Raw genomic sequence first — 17587 nt, forward strand, 5'->3', positions numbered from 1 at the left:
CAGGTCTCTGAGAAACCACTTGTAACCGACGATTCTTGCACATCTCATCGTGTGCAAATTTATTTCTCGGATTCCTCCGGCTGCGTTCAGTGGGTGCCTGCTAATGAATGAAAGACTTGCTCAATTTTAAAGCAGTTCTATGAAGCTATCGGGCTTCATGTTATGGGGGGATGGAGTGGGGGTGAGCCAGGCTAGTCCGAAACACAGAGAGTTCGAGAAACGACAAAGACTTTTAAGGGGCAGATTGAGTCCGGTGTCCAAGGGGGCAGTAAAGCCTAGTGGTTAGGAGCACGGCGGCCCGCAAACCCCAACCCCAGCCCTGACCACTTACGAGCTGGAAGACGAGGGGGATGGAGCCCCACCCCACAGGGCGTTTAGGGGGCCGTGAGGTGACAGGTGAGATCCCCTGAGCCCAGTGCCGAAGTAAGCGAGCAGTCACTCACTACCTGGTGGGTATGATCAGCACGGACACTCTGTGAGGTCGCCCCGGTCCCCTAGGCACACACTACGTACATGGCACTATATACCTAACAACCACCACCAGACAGCCCCCTAACTTCCCTTTTCGAAAAGCTACTCTTGGTGCCTCCATCTGCCTCGCTGCAGAGTCACACGTGTTTATAGAGTCAACATAAAGGCTCTCCTGTTAAAAATAATCGAGACAATTATTTGGATCACATCCTGACAAAATATTTCAACTCAAAAATTATGATGGCTAGTGATGAGGATGCTAGGTTGCTGTGAAATTTCGTTCTGTCTCGTTTTAAAGTTCATTAAGCTAGTGTTTTCACAAATATTTTCTAGCAGCAAATAAACTGCCTCCCGAAAAGAAAAAAAAATGGAACAAAAAATCATTAGCTCAATATCACAGTTGTCAAACATTAGACGCAAAATGTCTTCATGTTCTCACTCTTGCCCTGGTATTCCAAAGGCAAAGAAAAAAAAAAATCAGACGATACGCAAACGGAGTGGAACGGGCAGCTAAGCAATTCTCTGTCGGGGAGAGCGACGCACAGAAGACGCCTCGGTTCTCTTTCCCCTTTTCCTCTGCCCCTTTAACACATTAAAAAAAAATCCAGATTGTTTTTTTCTTCAAAACATAGATCACGTATGTGCGGGGGGAGGCGGGGAGGGCTCAGATGTACATAACTCCAGGGCCTTTTCCTTTAAATCACAGGAGAGTTCTCTTAAGTGATCATGTGTTCCTCTGCTTCAGCGTCCAGAGTATCACCCCCCAACACACACACATGCACACACGTGCACACTGTGCACACACGCACATGCACACATACATGCATACATGCACACCACGCATGCACATGCATGCATGTGTGTGCCTACTGCACACACGCACATGCATGCACACACGCACGTGCACACACATCACACATGCACAGACGCATGTGTGCACACCACATATGCACACACGCACGCGCACACACAGGCACATGCACACATATGCGTGCACACATATGCGTGCGCACACGCACACTTAGACACTGACATGTGGACATGCACACACATGCACATGCATGCGCACACATGCAAACGCGCGCACAGCATGCACCCACCACACATGCACACGCGCGCACAGCATGCACACACACGGACACGTGGACGTGCACGCACGCACGCACATGCATATGCATGCACATGCACACACACAAAGATGCACGCACACCACACACGCACACACATGCACGCACGCACACGCACACGCACACACACGCACAATGTGGGCCGCGAGCAGGGTGCTGGGAAGTAAACACCAGCGTTCGCTGCAAACGCGACTCCTCTCTGAGGTCTCGTCGCCACTCCTGAGGTTAGGTGACACCACCAGGGATGAAGGGTGGATAAATGGTACGACCAGCTCGGCGAGGGGCCCCCAGAATTCCCCTCTCACCCTCCCGTCATCGGCTCCCAAGGAAGCAAGAGCTTTTCCCCGCCCACGTATGTCACGTCTGTGGCCTGGTGCCCTTCCCATGTCCTTCCGTCCGATGACGTGTCCGCATCGCGGCTGCCGCTGCCACCATCCTGACCGCCCCTGCGACCACCCTGCCTCCGGCCATGACCCCAGCGCACCCCCGCTGGCTGCACTGTTCCCCATATCTCTCCTTCTTTCCCGCGATGACACTGGTCACGTTGTTCTCGCCCACAGCCCCGTCCCTGGCCCCAGTCCTTGGCTACGTATCTCTGGCTCTGCCTGTGTCGATCGATATCTAGCCGTTAACAATAACAGTTGTTGTCTCATCAGGAAATTCATTACAAAGTTTAAATCGTCTGAGAACAAGAGCAGCACAGAGCTGGTGACCTACAGAACAAGGCGGCTCTTGGCAGTGCCGGGATCCTGAAATGCACACGTCACCGGCTTGCGGGAACTCGGCGACACGCTTGCTTTAAAACACGGTTCGGGTCCCCCTTCCTGACCTTTACCCCTAGAGAGTCGGGCTCCCTACGCCCCCGGCCCCCACACCTGCCGACGCTGTGCTCTGTCTGATAAGCTTCTTTCACACAACCCGAGGGTCCGGTCGAAGCCAGACCCCACACTCTGATTCCCGTCCTCTGTCTCCAATGTCCCTTCCTTAGAGTCTGTCCTGAGCTGAATCCCAAGGAAGCAGGGCCGGCCTCGCAGCTGTCCAAGCTGTGACCCTGCAAGGCCTGCAAGGCCCTGAAGGGGGCGCCGGCTACACTATGAGCATCTCTATTTTAAAAATCGCGTTTGTAGGACAACTTTGATGACTTACAGACGGGTAATTTATTTAAATTGCAATTTCTCGACACATGGCAATAAAGCGTGTTGCTCTGAAAATCAGTGGAGTCGGACAGTTTTCCACCGGACGGGGGTCGAGTGTCCGTGGAAAGGGGTGACTTCGTCTAATTTCCTCAGAAAGCTCCTCTCGATTGTTTGAAACTTTCTGGGGTCCTGGCCGTTCACTAAAGCTGCTTCGTCTCATTCAATTCTTCGTTTAGTGAACTCTGCTTCCACTGCGTTAACATCTCCTTCCCCACACCGAGATCTCGCGTTTTTCTCACGATAACTTCAGTTATCAAGCCCATCCTCTACTCGAAGCGAGCCCCTAAATGCTGCTGCGTCCTCTTGTCCGGCTTCTGTCAATCAACGTTACTGTGCACACGCTAATGGGAAAGCAAGCACCTTGTCGCAACAGAAGAGTAATTACCGCTCCGAAAGAGATGTCCCCTACAGACGCACTCCACCAATTCAAAATCCTTAACAAAACTTGCTGTTTGAGCTGGACTCTCAATGTCTGAATATATTCCTCAGATTAAAAAAAAAAAAAAAAGAGGCAGAATTAAATTAGGCTCTCATATGACAATTCGTTTTAATGTGCTCGTTTCGTTACAAATATTTACAAAAAGTTCTCGCCAGCTATTTGAGTATTAGAAAGTACGGCACGACATTTAAGAGGAAATTCCAGACCCAAGTCAAATGCAATAACGAATCCAGCAGAAGTCCACAGACACTCACCTCGATCCCCAGAAAACAAATTTCACTGCCATGGGTGACGATTTGCCCTAGTTGACAATCCAGGTGTGGAAAGCCTAAAGAGAAAAAAGACACAGGAAAATTTAGAAGAAAAAAAAGGAAGATTCAGGAAAGCGTCAACAGTCATTTCATTAAAATATTATAATACTTAGGAAATTAAAATTAGTTCAGGAATTCTTGAATCTAAGCAGTAATTGTCCCGCGAATAGACTCTTCCGAATTGGAGTTGTTTTGTAAACCCGCCATTTTTCCATTGGTTGTGTCTAGGATTTTAGAGATACTTAATCTTATTTCCAGACTGATCTTCAATGGATTACATGACTTCAATTTTCTTTCTATCTTAATCCCTCAAGTCGTTAATGATCTGAAACCTGTCTCTTAAATACACCACATAAATGAAGTACCTTAAGGACGGAAGACTTGGCTTTTGTCAGGAGAATACCTCTGATACATGAATAATCATGTCCATATTGTAGATCTTAATTTTCCTAAATTGCACCAAATCTATACTGTTGTGCTTATTTTCTTCTAATTCGGAAGACTTTAAAAGCCAGAAGAACCATGCATTCTATAGTATTAACAACCTTAATACTAATTAAATCCTTAATAGAATTGTATTTCAAAATCAATCTGCAAAAAAATTACTTTCCTCTCGAAATTGTCCAGCAAGAAGGTTAGTCGTCAGGTGGTAGAAAAGACAGATTTTCCTCCCGAATGCCACTGCGGCAGATACCACGGAACGCCTAATATCATTAGCTCGAGTCACATAAAACGGCTGACGTCCAACCATTTTCTACCTACAAAAATGACACGTTCAACATTTTTCCAAACAACAGACAGGATTTGGAAACCCAGTGACGGAGAAACAAATCTGCAAATCTACGGATTGCTCAGCACGTGGCGGTTTTCTGAGCGGCGACAGTGGTTAGGGTCTTCGCCGTTTCCCAGCATCTGCTCGCTGTACCTGAAAGACAGTGGCACCTGGCAGAGCTCAGGAGTCCCTTTCGCATTCTTTCGACCCACTCTGTCTCCGTGTCCTGCCAATTCCCTCTCAGCTTCCTGCTTGCAACATTCAAGGTCTTTTCCAAGAGCCTAAGTATGGCGGAGAGAAAAGCTGAGGGCCGGAAACGAAGAGGCGACAGCAAAAATACAGACCCTAAGAAGGGGCGGCCGGAGGGCTGGCACGTCGGAGTGAGGGAGGAAGGCGGTGGGCGGACAGGTGAAGGGAAGAGATGCTTGGGACGGGAAGCAGGACGGCTGCCGGGACCCACGTGGCGGGAGCATCACGTCACGCTGAGAAAATCGGCAGGTCCCCGTCCAGACGGAAGGACTGAGAACGTGTACTTTTGTCTAACAAACATCTAGCAGCCCACCCACCGGAGGACCTACCCCAGGTCCTGCAATGGACCCCACCCACCCCCATCGATGAAGTGCGGGGCGCGTGGGACACCGTCAGAACCAAAACCCGGCAGAACGGGGGCTGCGTGAGAACCCGAGGTATAAAAACGCATGCGTTTACAAAATGTGCTCTCCTCTGAGATGGAGCAGGAAGGGCTTAACCGATTCTCCCTGCTCCTGGGAGACGGTTAAACGAGCAGCCCGCCGTAAACCGTTTTTGCTGTGTTTTTTGCACGAACGAGCAGCCAGGTGCAAAATAAACTTTTTGATCTCTTTGGAGACCGTGCATCTATTTCTCATTCCCTGGTTTTAATTAAAGCTGGCTACCTGACGGTAAGCCACGGGGTCACGACCAGCATTCCGACCAGGCAGGGTGGTGACAAGGCACAAGCCGACGGGCGAGGCGAAAGCCGTCGTTTTGTTCGTCATCAACCCAAATGTTAAAACAACGTAAGACCACGAGAGATCAAGGGGAGAACATCCAACACTCGGAGGCATCTGCCCCCCGTTGCGACTCTCCCCTCAGAACGGCCGGACTGTGACCTCACGTGGACCGCCCCAACGCGGGAGGCACGTGCATAATGACGGCGAAGGCTGAGCGGCAGCCCGGACGGGAACAGAAAAAGGAAGTCGCCGTCATGAGAATTAACAGGCCGCAGGTTAAGAGCTGCTGCGAAAGGACCACCGAGCATCGACATTCAGAACTGCACCGCTCACCGTGAGAGTTAGAAAGTGACTTTAGGTTAATAAAGCGGCTGAATTAGAACATGAATGAACTTCGGGAGCGTGGGCTGAAGTAAGGGAAGACTATACCAACGTGTGGGAGCCGCCAGGGGCCGATGACATGAGGCCGCCCTACAAGGAGCCAACGGAACCAGCTGGTCGACCCCACACAGCGGGGCCCTAGGCCCTGGTATTCGTCACTGAGGTCAGAACGGGGCCCACACATCAGCTAGGCGCCAGGACACGGGAGCTGGCACAGAGGCAAGGGGAGAGGGCGCCACCTAACGTCCCTGTGTCCTATCATGAAAAGGCCGAGGAAGTGACTTCTCTGCGCGTCTGTGCAAACTTGAGCAGGTGGCCACACGCCGATGCTGAGGGGCCTGTTAAACGGAGATTCCTGCGCACCACCCGGACACGTGTTCTGGACCCTCAGGAACTGACGGAAACTGCCGGAGAGGCGGCCTCCCGATGCACTAGGGGACCGTGCTGGGTCATCGGGCATGCGACACGCTCTAGTTCACGTTGTCACCATAGCAGCTCTGAGCAGATTTCACCATCGGGTTTGCAGAAGAGGAAACTGGGCAGTTGCCGAAAGGTCCAGTGACTTGCCCAAGATGTGCAGGAGAAAGGAACAAACCCCACCTCGTGACGTCCTTCTTAAAGCTCTACGGGAGGTGCCCACGGCCTAATGTGGAGTATATTCTCAACTCCTTTGCAGGCACCCCGCAAAAACACGGCCCCCAACTCCAACTCGGCCACATGGCCGCTTCTGCCACCCACACCCGTGCCCCAGCCGAAACCAAAGTTCCAGGCGATGTCCTGGGCGGTGTCATTTCAAGCCTCCCTGACTTTGCCTTTGCCTTTTGTCCGCCTCACGTTCAAGGTGGAGCTCGACCCTCAGCTCTCGGTGAAGCCACCGACCACCGCTGACCCTCAGCCGGTAGGTCACGTGACCCACTGCCTTCGATGGCTCCTGCAGTCACTAGAACAAAATGATACTTTTCTCCGGTGTTACGTGTCTGATCCCAGAAATAGACATCATTTTTGAGACTACACGTCAGTACGTGTTTTAAGAATATAGCGCTAGAGCCAAAGCCAGAATCCGAATCTGGATTCGAGTCAAAATCGGTACATCACGTGTGTCTCTAGCAGCCTCGAACCCGATTTTATTTAAAAAGCTCCGTAACTCTCAGTACAGTAGCCACTTAGCCACGATACTTTGTGTGACTGGTCCGAACTGAAACGTGCTCTAAGTGTGAAATACATACCCGATTCGGCACGACAACAGAAGGAAATATGTCGACATGTCAAATGATCAATCGTGGACATATTAGGTAAAAGAGAATACATTAAAATTAATCTCATCGGTTTCTTTTTGCCCTTTTAACGTGGCTACTAGAAAATTTTAAATCACCTTGTGGCTCGCATTGTTTCTATTGGACGGTGCTGCTCTAGAAAGCATAGTGTTTCACTTTCTTCCTGGTAAATCCTCTAAGATGATGTTAACTTTTCCTAACGCACAGAGCCACGGACATCAGACGCTGCACGCAGCGTTACACGCTATGGCCTTGCTGGACACAGAGTCTGCTCCTACTTGAAGCTCTCTCAGAAGATCGCTCTCAGAGGCCCGCCAGCTCGCTAGGGGAGTTCTCCATCGGCTGTCAGAAGCACCAACCTTCCCACGGTCTCTAAACTTCCGGTCTAGATATTTCACTGAATTATCTAGGCGACAGGCCTGTAGGGAAAAGCAGGCCCAGGAGTAGGGCGAGGCAAAGCACATGCCTCGGGCACAGAATTTAAAAGAAATAAAAAAAAAAACCTCAGAAATCAAGATGAATACATTTTTAAATAAAAGCTTTACTGATATGTAATTCACATACCACCATTTTAACGGGTACAATTCAGTAGTTTTCAATCTTTATGAAGACCAATTTATATGTTTTCTTTTATCGCTGTGACACCATTTCTAAGAAACCATCACATAATCCCAGTTTATATCACTTCTGTTTTCTCCTGAGTCTTTTCGTTGTGGCTCTTACATTTAAGCCAATGATCCATTTTGAATTAATTTCTGTATATAGTATGAAGTAGGGTCCATCTTCAGTCTTTTGCATGTGGATGTCCAGCTCTACCGGCACCATTTCTTTGAAAGATTATTCTCCATTGGTTTATCTTGTCGCCCTTGTTGAAAACCGATGGTCATAAATGTAAGGGTAACATCCAGACTGTCAGTTTTATGTGACTGATCTCTAAGGCCATTCATATGCCAATACCACATTATCTTTATCACTGCAGCGTTGTAGTTTAAAATTGGAAAGCGCGAGTCCTTTGTCTTTGCTCTGCTTTTTTTCGGGATTGTTTTAGCTATTCAGGGTCCCTTGCATGTCCATATTTTTGCAAAAAATAAAAAAACAAAAAAAAAGGCAGCTAGAATTTTGATAGGGATTGCATTGAGTCTCTGGACCAATTTGGGGAGCATAGCCATCTTAACATTATGAAGTCTTCCAATCCATAAATAGGGAATGTCTTTCCATTTATTTAGGTTATCTTTAATTTCCTTCAATGATGTTTTATAGTTTTTTGGTGTGTAAGTCTTGCATATATTTTGTTAAATTTGATTCTTTCTGGTGCTATTATAAACGGAATTTTCTTTATTTCATTTTCAAATTGTTCACTGCGACTATATAAAATTGATTTTTGTTTATTGATCTTATATACTGCAACCTTGCTCAACGTATTCGTTTCTGTGTGTGTGTACGTGTGTGCGTGTGCGTGTAAGCCTTAGGAATTTCTATGTGAGATCATGTCATCTGCAAATAGACATAGTTTTACCTCTTCTTTCCAATCTGGATGTCTTCCATTTCTTTTAGTTGCTTAACTGCCTTGGCTAAAACCTCCAACACGATGCTGAATAAATGTGACCAGATCAGATATCCTTGTCCTATTGCTTATGACAGAGGGAAAGCATTCGGTCCTTTCCCATTAAGTATGGTGTTCGTTGTGGGATTTTGTAGATATCATTCACAGGTTGAAGAAGTTTCCTTCTATTTCTAGTTTTGTGACTGTTTTATCATGAAGTTCTATTGGGATTTGTCAAGTGCTTTTTCTGCGTCTACTGAGACGAATATGTGGTCTTTGTACTTTATTCTATTAATATGGTGTATTACATTGATTTTCATGTATTAAGCCAGCCTTGCGTTTTTCGGATAAATACCACTTGGTCACGGTGTATAAAACCTTTCTGTATGTTGCTGGTTCTAGTTTGCCAGTATTTCCTTGAAGATTTTTGCATCCCTCTTCATAAGGAACATCGATCTGTACTTTTTTTGTGATGTCTTCATCTGGTTTGGGTATCAAAGTGATGCTAGCCTCAAAGAATGAGTTAGGAGACCTTTCTTCCTCGTCCATCTTCTGGAAGAGACCGTGCTAACCTGCTGTTCATTCTTCTTTAAATGTTTGGTCTAATGAAGCCACCTGTGCCTGGCCTTGTCTTTATGGGAAAGCTTTTGATTACTAATTCAATCTCTTTATTTGGAACAGATCACTTCGGATTTTCTATTTCTTCTTTGGTCATCTGGGTAGTCTCTGCCTTCCTAGACATTTGTCCATTTCATCTACATCATCTAACTTGTTGACATAAAATTATTTATAATATTCCCTTTGGATCCTTTTTATTTCTCTAAGGTGGGTAGTGATACTGTCTTTCATTCCTGATTTTAGTCATTAAAACTTCTCTCTTCTTCTTGGTCAGCAAGCTAAAGGATTGTCAGTTTTGCTGATCTTTTCAAAGGACCAATTTTGGGTTCCATTTATTTTCGCTATTGTTTTTCTAGTCTCTATTTCATTTACTTCTGCCCTAGTCTTTATTATTTCCTTCCTTCTGCTTGCTTTGGGCTTACTTTGCTCTTCTTTTTCTACTTTCTCACGGTGAGAGGTTAGGTTATTGATTTGTGATTTTTCTTCTTCTGTTATTATAGGCAGACATAAATTTCTAAGCATTAATTTGCTGGCATCTCATATGTTTAATTAGGTTTTTGTTTTCATTTTAATGTTTTCATTGTGATTTTTTTCTTTGACCCACTGGTGACTAAGAGTGTGTTGTTTAATTTCCACATTTTGTGAATTTCTTAAATTTCCTTCGGCTATTAATTTCTAACGTCAGAAAACGTACTTGTATGATTTCAATGCTTTTGAATTCACTAAAACTTGTCCTGTGGCCTAATATATATTCAGTGGCCAGATATATTCTATTCTGAAGAGTTTTCTATGTGCACTTGAGAACGAAGTGTATTCTGCTCTATTTGGGTAGAGTGTTCTTTAGCTGTTAGTTCTAGTTGGATTATAGTGTTTCTCATCTATTCTATTGCCCTGTTGATCTAGCTGAACTCCTGCCTGGTTTCAATCCATTATTGAAAGCAGAATATTGAAATCTCCAATTACTGTTGTTGAAAATTCTAAGTCTCTCTTCAATTCTGTCAGTTTTTGCTTCATCTATTTTGGGGATCCATTGTTGGATGCACGTATGTTTCTAACTATTATGTCTTCCTAATAGATTATGTCTTCCTATTTTCCTATATATAATGACCTCCTTTCTCTCTTGTTTACATAAAATCTGTTTTGTCCGATATTTATACAGCCACTCCCAATTCTTTTGCTGACTGTCTGCATGGCATATCCTACGCTATATTATTTGTGTTTGAATATAAAGTGGGTCTGTTGTAGAGAGCATATCATCGGATCATGCTTACTTAATTCATTCTGCCAATCTCTACCTTTTTCTTGGAGTATTTAGTCCATTTACATATAATGTAATTGCTGGTAGGATTTTCATCGGCCATTTTATTGATTTCTATATGTCTTATGTCTTTTTTTCCCTCTATTCGTCTACGACTGCCTCCTTTAGTATTACTTTTTTCGTACGCCATTTTAATTCCTTTGTTGTTTAATTTTGTTTAGTTGTTTTCTGAGTCATTTAGACTGTCGTTTACATTTACCTATGTAGTTACCTTTACCGCTACTCTTTCTTTCGCGGATTTTAGTTATTGTCCAGTGTCCTTTCGTTACAACCTAAAACATTCCGTAGGTCTGCTCATGACAAATTCTCTTTTATTTTTTAAGAATTTTAAACAAATTCTCTTGTTTTGTTCATTAAGACATCTGAGATGTCTTAATTTTTTTTTTCTGTTTTGAAGGAAAGCCTTGCTGGATTGGATCTAGAATCCTACATCCTGGCCTCCGTGAGCTCTGATTAGAAGTCAGGTGTCATTCTCCTTAAAGACTGCTTGTACACAGGGACTCCCCTCCCCCCGACTTCTGTCTTCGTTGTGGCTTTCAACAACTCGACTGCCGCGTGTCTAGATGTACATCATTGTGCTTCTCCTACTTAGAATGCACTGAGCTTCTCGGATGTGCAGATTAAGGTTACAAATGAAATATGGCAAGTTTGGCCATTGTTTCAAATATTATTCTTCCTGTTCCTTTCTCTCTTTCCTCCTTCTGGGGATCCCAGTGTACATATTTTGGTACTCACAAAGACTAGTCTAGGATTCTGTCATTTTTCTTGACTCTTTTGGCTTTCTGTTCCTCAAATCGTATCGCTTCAATTGGCCTGCTGTAAAGTTAACCTAGTCTTTCTTTGGCCAGCTCAAATCTGCTACTGAGCCCTCTAGTGATTTTTTTTTTTCATGTAATTGTACTTCTCAACTCTAGATTTCTAGTTTGCTCTTTTTTTTTTTATAATTTCTATCTATTAATATTTTCTATCTGGTAGGACAGCATTCTCACACTTTAATTCTTTAGACACTATCTTCCTTCACTCTGAATACAATCGTAAATGCTGACTTAAAACATTTGCCTAATAAATCTAATATCTGGACTTTCTCAGAGAAGCTTTGTATTGTATTTTTCCTGTGAATTGGCCATACTTTCCTGTTTCGTTCTGTGTGTTGTAATTGTGTGTTGAAAACTGGATTTTAAATAATATGGCAACTCCAGAAATAAGATTCCATCACCCGCCAAAGCTTTATTGTTGTTGCTGTGTCTTTGTTGTTCTTAAAACCATTTGTCCATTTCCTGAACTAATTCTGTAAAATCTACAGAATTCTTTATCATGCGCAGCCACTGAAGTCTCTGCTCAATTTGCTTTAGTAGTCAGCTAATGATGGGACAGAGATGTCCCTAAATGCTCTGAGTCAGTATGTCTCACAGCTTTTGCTGAAGGGCTGTGCGTGTGTACTGAGACAGGCTTCCTATGCTCTGACAGGCAGTTTACAACTCTGCCTTAGCCCTTCTTCCTGCCCCTGCAGAGTCCCAGCGTCAGCCAGAGGTGACAGAGTGAGGCGTTCTCAAGTCCTTCCTGGGCAAATGCACAGCTTTGCACACGCACAGGGGCTTCTAGAGTCTAAGAAACATGCCAAAGCTTTTCAAAACCCTCTATGGACGTCCCCTTTCCCAATTATTCCTTTTCAGTTTCTTGGTCCCTCTCTGCTCACCCCGACAGCGCAGCTACCTCAGGCAACTGTGACGTAAAACAGTTGCCGCTGATTGTTTTGAACAAGTGCCCAACGGCTATTTACACAGTCCGCGTTCTGAGTCAGGGGGAATAAAAACAAGCTCTGGGAGGGGGCTTCTTCAGAGAGCTTCCCGACAGGTCATGCGGTAGCAATTTCCTGAGAAGTGGGTATCTGAGGAGGTCCAAACAGGTTCTGTCCCTTCCCGTAGCTTTTAGCTTTCAAAGCTACTGTGATGCTAGAAACGAGAAAGGCGGAATAAGTTTAAATGCCACAAAGGTCACTGCTCTTAGCAAGATTAGGTCTTCTTTCTTAAAAAAGCACTCCTTGGATTCTTATTAAGTTGTTAATCTCCAGAGTTCTAAAATACTCTTATTTTGACAATGTTGGCCTCACGCAGTGAAACTCTGTTCTTACTGCTGTTTTAGAGAAGAGGGTCTACAGAATGTCCCCACTCCAACATTCCAGATGGGGCTCCGAGATGAAAGTATTTTAAAAAAATAAAAACTCATGCCAAAAAAAAACCCATGCTGAACGAAATGTCAAAATTTTAAATTAAGTCACGATCGGCAACAGTATCAGACCACACCCCGCTGGAGCCTGACGCAAAAGGAAGAATCGAATACCGATTCTCTGTCTTTTTAAAATTTTTGACATTTTGTTCACCATGGGTTGTTGCCCTAATTTTTATTTTTTAAACTGCATTAAAACATTGCTTGTTTTTACTGCGTGGTGTTTTGGTACCCCCTTCAATTTCATGCCTGAGGCAAGTGGCTTCCTAGTCCCAATCCTAAAGAAAGGTGACTTCAGATATCTCTGCCTCTTTTTTTTTTTTCTAACTCTCCAAACCAACATATTAGTTCTAACTCCCATTTGTACTCCACTACAGTACTTTGGGCTGTTGTCAAAATAACAATCCTAAATCTGACGGAGAAATTGCCGCGTGACCTTTGAGAGTAGAGGACCAAGTAGTTATATTAAACTAACCTCTTAAAACCGCTCCTGGGGCAAATCAGCTCACTCGATATGAAACTCGTTACTAGCTGCCAGTTAACCACTATAATGTGGGGTTTTTTAAGGAAATATATGCTAGTCTTTAGGAAATTAATTGTCATGTTTGGCATGTATGCCATACAAACTTCCTAAGATATCGTGCAAAATTAATAGAAAGTGCATCAGGCTTAGAAATAAGTTTCACCAAAATTATTCTATTGTATGATCTCAGTCCTCACATTGGCTTCCCTCAAAAATAAACTGATAGAAATAAAAGAGTTAGAGACAAAAATATGTTTGGCATAATACGTGGCAAAATTTCCAAAATGAGAAGACAATTATTTGTGTGTAAAGAAAGACTGCCTGCTTTGAGAAGCTATTTTGAGTGTGATTTCAAACAATGTAGTACAAAGACAGTTAATGCTGGATGGTTTGGGATTACTCCCTCTGTATTAACAGAGATAGAGTTCACATTAAGTTTTAAGATTAGTCCTTCACAGTACCAGTCTGGTGACATGAGGGTGTTTATTTAACTTTCCTATTAAGGCTTCAATATTTGCTTCTGCTGCTTTACCACCATGCCTTGTACTCCGTGGCTCGAGAGTCCATGCTGCCTTCCACTACACTTTTGAAAAGCATTTACGATCACTACATCCACGTTAGCCTGTTTCTGGACAAATTTATTTGCCTTATCACAGTCATGATCGAAGCTGAAGGACTAAGTTAGCTTTTCCTTTCCGCTGGCTGAGTCAGGGTCCCAAAGTCAGCTCAGCCCGAATCCCATACTGCTGCCTCGCCTTTCACGGGCTTTGCTTTCCTAAGAGAACTGGACCAATGGGTTCGGTGGGCCTGCAAGGTGCACCGCAGGTAGGGAGACTAGAGACTAATAGGAGAAGTCCTGCGAGGCCATACAGCTCGTCCTCTCTGGGGCTGAGAAAGTATAACTCCCCAAAAGACAATCGACAATCTCATTGTTTTTAAAAATCCCGCAACAGAGTGAATTAAGAATCTCTTCTTCTATCGAGTCTAAATCCTGGTAGTAAAACATGAAATAGAAATAAGAAAAGAAACCAAAATAGCAATTATCTGCAGCAATTGTCTACCCAGAAAATTCAAAGGAAATAAACAAAGGTTAGAATGGATAAGAGCTTGACAAGTGCCTGGTTACACAATTGTATCTTAAAAATCAATATTTTTCTATATATCGATTATTGGTTATATATGCTACGGAATGAATGTTGGTGTCCCCCCAGATTCCTATGTTGAAAACCTAACGCCCGAGGTGATGGCGTTAGGAGGTGGGGTGCCTGGGAGGGGATCAGTTTGTGAGGGCAGAACCGATACCTTTACGAAAGAGGCCCCCGAGAGCTTGTTGGTGAGGACAGCCAGGAAGGACACAGCAGTAAGGCGCCAGCTCTGAGCCATGCGCAGGCCCTCGCCAAACGCCAAACCTGTGGGCGCCAAGATCCTGCCCGTCCCAGCCTCCAAAGCGGTGACAGTAAATGTCTGTTGTTTATAAGCCACCCAGTTTGTCGCATTCTGCTACAGCAGCTTGGACAGACAAAGATGATATACCATAACCGACGTGCATGATACATATAACCAACTGATCACATAGCAGTGGCCAAGGACTCAGACGTTATGTCCTACAAGCGATGAGTATCACATAAAGAACAATGACCGATTAGGCCAGGGCCCATTCACAAAAACTAAAGTACGAAATACCCAGGAAGAACCTCGAGTCCCCGTTTCCCACCCATGGAAGGGCGTGGGCGAGAAGCCTGCAAAGTGAGATCACACGAAGCAATGACAGGCACAGAGAGGAGGCACGAGCGCCAGGCCCCTAACACGCCACCTTCCTAATGCCACCTGCCCGTGTGCTCTCTTAGCTGCTGTGACACTCCTACGGCCAGCAAATAAGCCACGGGACCGTCGTCTATGCGGAAGATTTCTTCTTTGACTGTGTGACGGACAAACGTGGTTATGACGATGGCTTGAAGAAGTAACCAGCTACCCACCCGTGTGCCACAGCCCTGCCCCCGATGCATCGCCATCAGGCCCCGTCGGCTTCTCACCTCTCCCACTGGGGGACCGGTGACAGCCCGCTGCCAGGGCCACTGTGAGTCTTCCGTGGTCGGATGCAGGGCAGCCATCTGGGCAAACAAGAGCCCATGACCCAGCTCCCCTCCTCAAACCCTCACTCACCCCAGACGCCTTCAGGCCGTGGGGGTCTCTCAGCTCGGTTTCGCCTTAGAAGTTGCCCCAGGTTCTTGGTGTCCTGACATCCTCCCAGAAAGAGCAGAGGGCTTCCCACTGCACACCCGTCGCTTGTCACAGTCCTAGCTGTCCCTAGGGGACTGCACAGTGACACAGTACACCCCTGCTGGCCCCTTTACTACAAGCCGAGGGGACCGCCAGCAAAGACACACGACCTCCTCCCCACTCCCAGTTTTCTAGACTGGATTCCAGACGTCCTAGAGGCCTGCAGGCATCCCTGGTCCCAACCACCTAAGGCCCCGAGGACGCCACCATCATCCGGTGACACAGCCTCAGGCCACTGGAGGGCAGGGTCCCAGGGCAGGAAACCACCACAGCGGGGTGCAGTGGCGGCTGCTGGGTGGGCGACACCGGCCACTGGCGTGAGAAGCCCCCGCGAGGGCCCATGGGCCTCCCTGCTGGCCTCCCAAGCACCAGCCGAGCCCTGGTCCGAGGGCCCATTCCCCAGGGAGTGAAATGTTCCTCCCTGGATGTCCCTGTGGCTCCCCGTCCAGCCCTTTGGGGCTCTGCTCAGCCTCCCCTGCCCGAGGAGCCCACCTGACAGCAACTTCCTGCCCACATGCCCTATGCCCCCCAATTTACTGTTCCCCGTAGCACTGACCCTACAGGATATACTAAATATCTTACTACGACTTACTCATTACACTCTAAGCCCCTCGGAGGTGCGGTTTCTGTCTGTTACATTCACTGTTCCAGAACATCTAATGCCGAGAACAGCGCCTGGCACACGCGCACACACGCGCACTCAAGCGCTTGTCGGATGTCACGGAAAACGACATTGGTTAGAAGCAGCAAAGAGAGATGGTGTTCGGTGTTTACCGCAGCAGCGGCAAGAGACGTCAGTGTGGAGCTGAGCTCGGCTTCGATCCACGCAGAGGTGACTGGGTACTGGGAGAGAAGGATGAGTGACCAAGGACGAGGGACCAAGGACAGGCACACGCACACGAGCGGGGCTCAGGCAGCGTCGAGGAAGGGCAAAACTATCAGGAGCAAGGAGGGCGGCTGGACAGCGTCGTGACTAGGCCGTCTGTGTCTGCTCAGTGCCATTCGTCAAAGCTGGGCTCCTCCCCTCCCACAGAGACTGGGAGACAGGCGCCCTGTCCTTCCTGATGACTGCGTTTCAAAGGACTGGCTGTCAGGTCCTTGAGGAAGACACGGCTGGATTGTGGAGATACAGACACACCTCGAAGGGGGCAGAGATAGGATTGTAACTGCAGGTTTTTCTAATCAATGCCTAACGAAAGTGGGGGGGGGTGTCCTATCGTCATCACAGGGTAACCCTCTGGGCAGACTGGAGCTTTTCCAAACAAGAACTGGGTCATCGCGGGCACACAGCCTTCGACGGCTAGAAGCCATGTCAGAGTTTTCTTAAGTCTCTTCGTGGGTGACGGGGTGGACGACACTATTCCAGTTTTTTTTAGGCCAAGGCTGAGGTCCAGCCGAGAAAGGGGCTCAGGGGAGCCTGACTAAAGTCTGGTCAAGGACAGTGTCTCTGTGAGTAGGTGGGCGGGTGGATGGATGGATGGATGGAGGATACGGGTTGGTGGGAAAGGGGTCAAGGTGATCAGATCTGGAGACATCCCAATTCAGATCCAAAGGAGAAATCATGTCGGAAAGAGGGGGAAGCCCAGCTCCATCTGACCCCTCCTTTCGATCTCAGAGACCAAAACACATCTTACAAACTGCTCATGGGGACGAGTCGACTGTTCATCCTCGTCCCTCCCGACCCGCATTTGCTTCCCGCGAGGTATTTTCCGGGCCCGAGTTTGCTCACTGCTTAACATCCCCATCAGAGACAGTTGCTAAGGACCGTCTCCCATGGAGCCGGTGCTACCTGTTCCCGTTGACTTTTTATTAATGAAGCGTCTTTGGGTAAGTTTCTCTGCCTGTCCCCTTGGCAGCCGCCTCGGAGACGGGGAAGAGCTTTAGCCCACCTTCCTCCCTTCCCCATTCTGCTCAGCCCTTCTCCGCCTCCAGGTCACTCTCATTTCCAAAGAGTCCCCGTTCGTGTGCAGTCACGAGGCAGAGCTGGCTCTCCGGGTGGCCACCTGGTCTCAGGAGCCCCGCGCATGGCGCCCCAGGGTAGAACAATCTGCATTTTCTCAGCAGGTCAACTACGGATAGTGCCCAGATTTTGTTTTCGTCAAATGAGAACTTGGGAACGACCATATGCACGCACCGC

At 46.7% G+C, this 17587-nt stretch overlaps 1 protein-coding gene across 1 annotated transcript in view; it reads right to left on the minus strand.

Annotated features, from left to right (window-relative positions):
* Positions 1-17587, minus strand: part of LOC120602969 (microtubule-associated tumor suppressor candidate 2-like) — a 152302-nt gene that overhangs the window by 115199 nt on the left and 19516 nt on the right. Inside the window, exon 3 of the mRNA XM_039863367.1 lies at positions 3488-3561. The gene's annotated coding sequence lies outside the window, so the exon portion shown is untranslated. The remainder of the gene's footprint in view (positions 1-3487; positions 3562-17587) is intronic.

The sequence above is a fragment of the Pteropus medius genome, unplaced genomic scaffold (assembly GCF_902729225.1).
Source record: "Pteropus medius unplaced genomic scaffold, Ma_sr-lr_union100, whole genome shotgun sequence".
Classification (NCBI taxonomy): Eukaryota; Metazoa; Chordata; class Mammalia; order Chiroptera; family Pteropodidae; genus Pteropus; species Pteropus medius.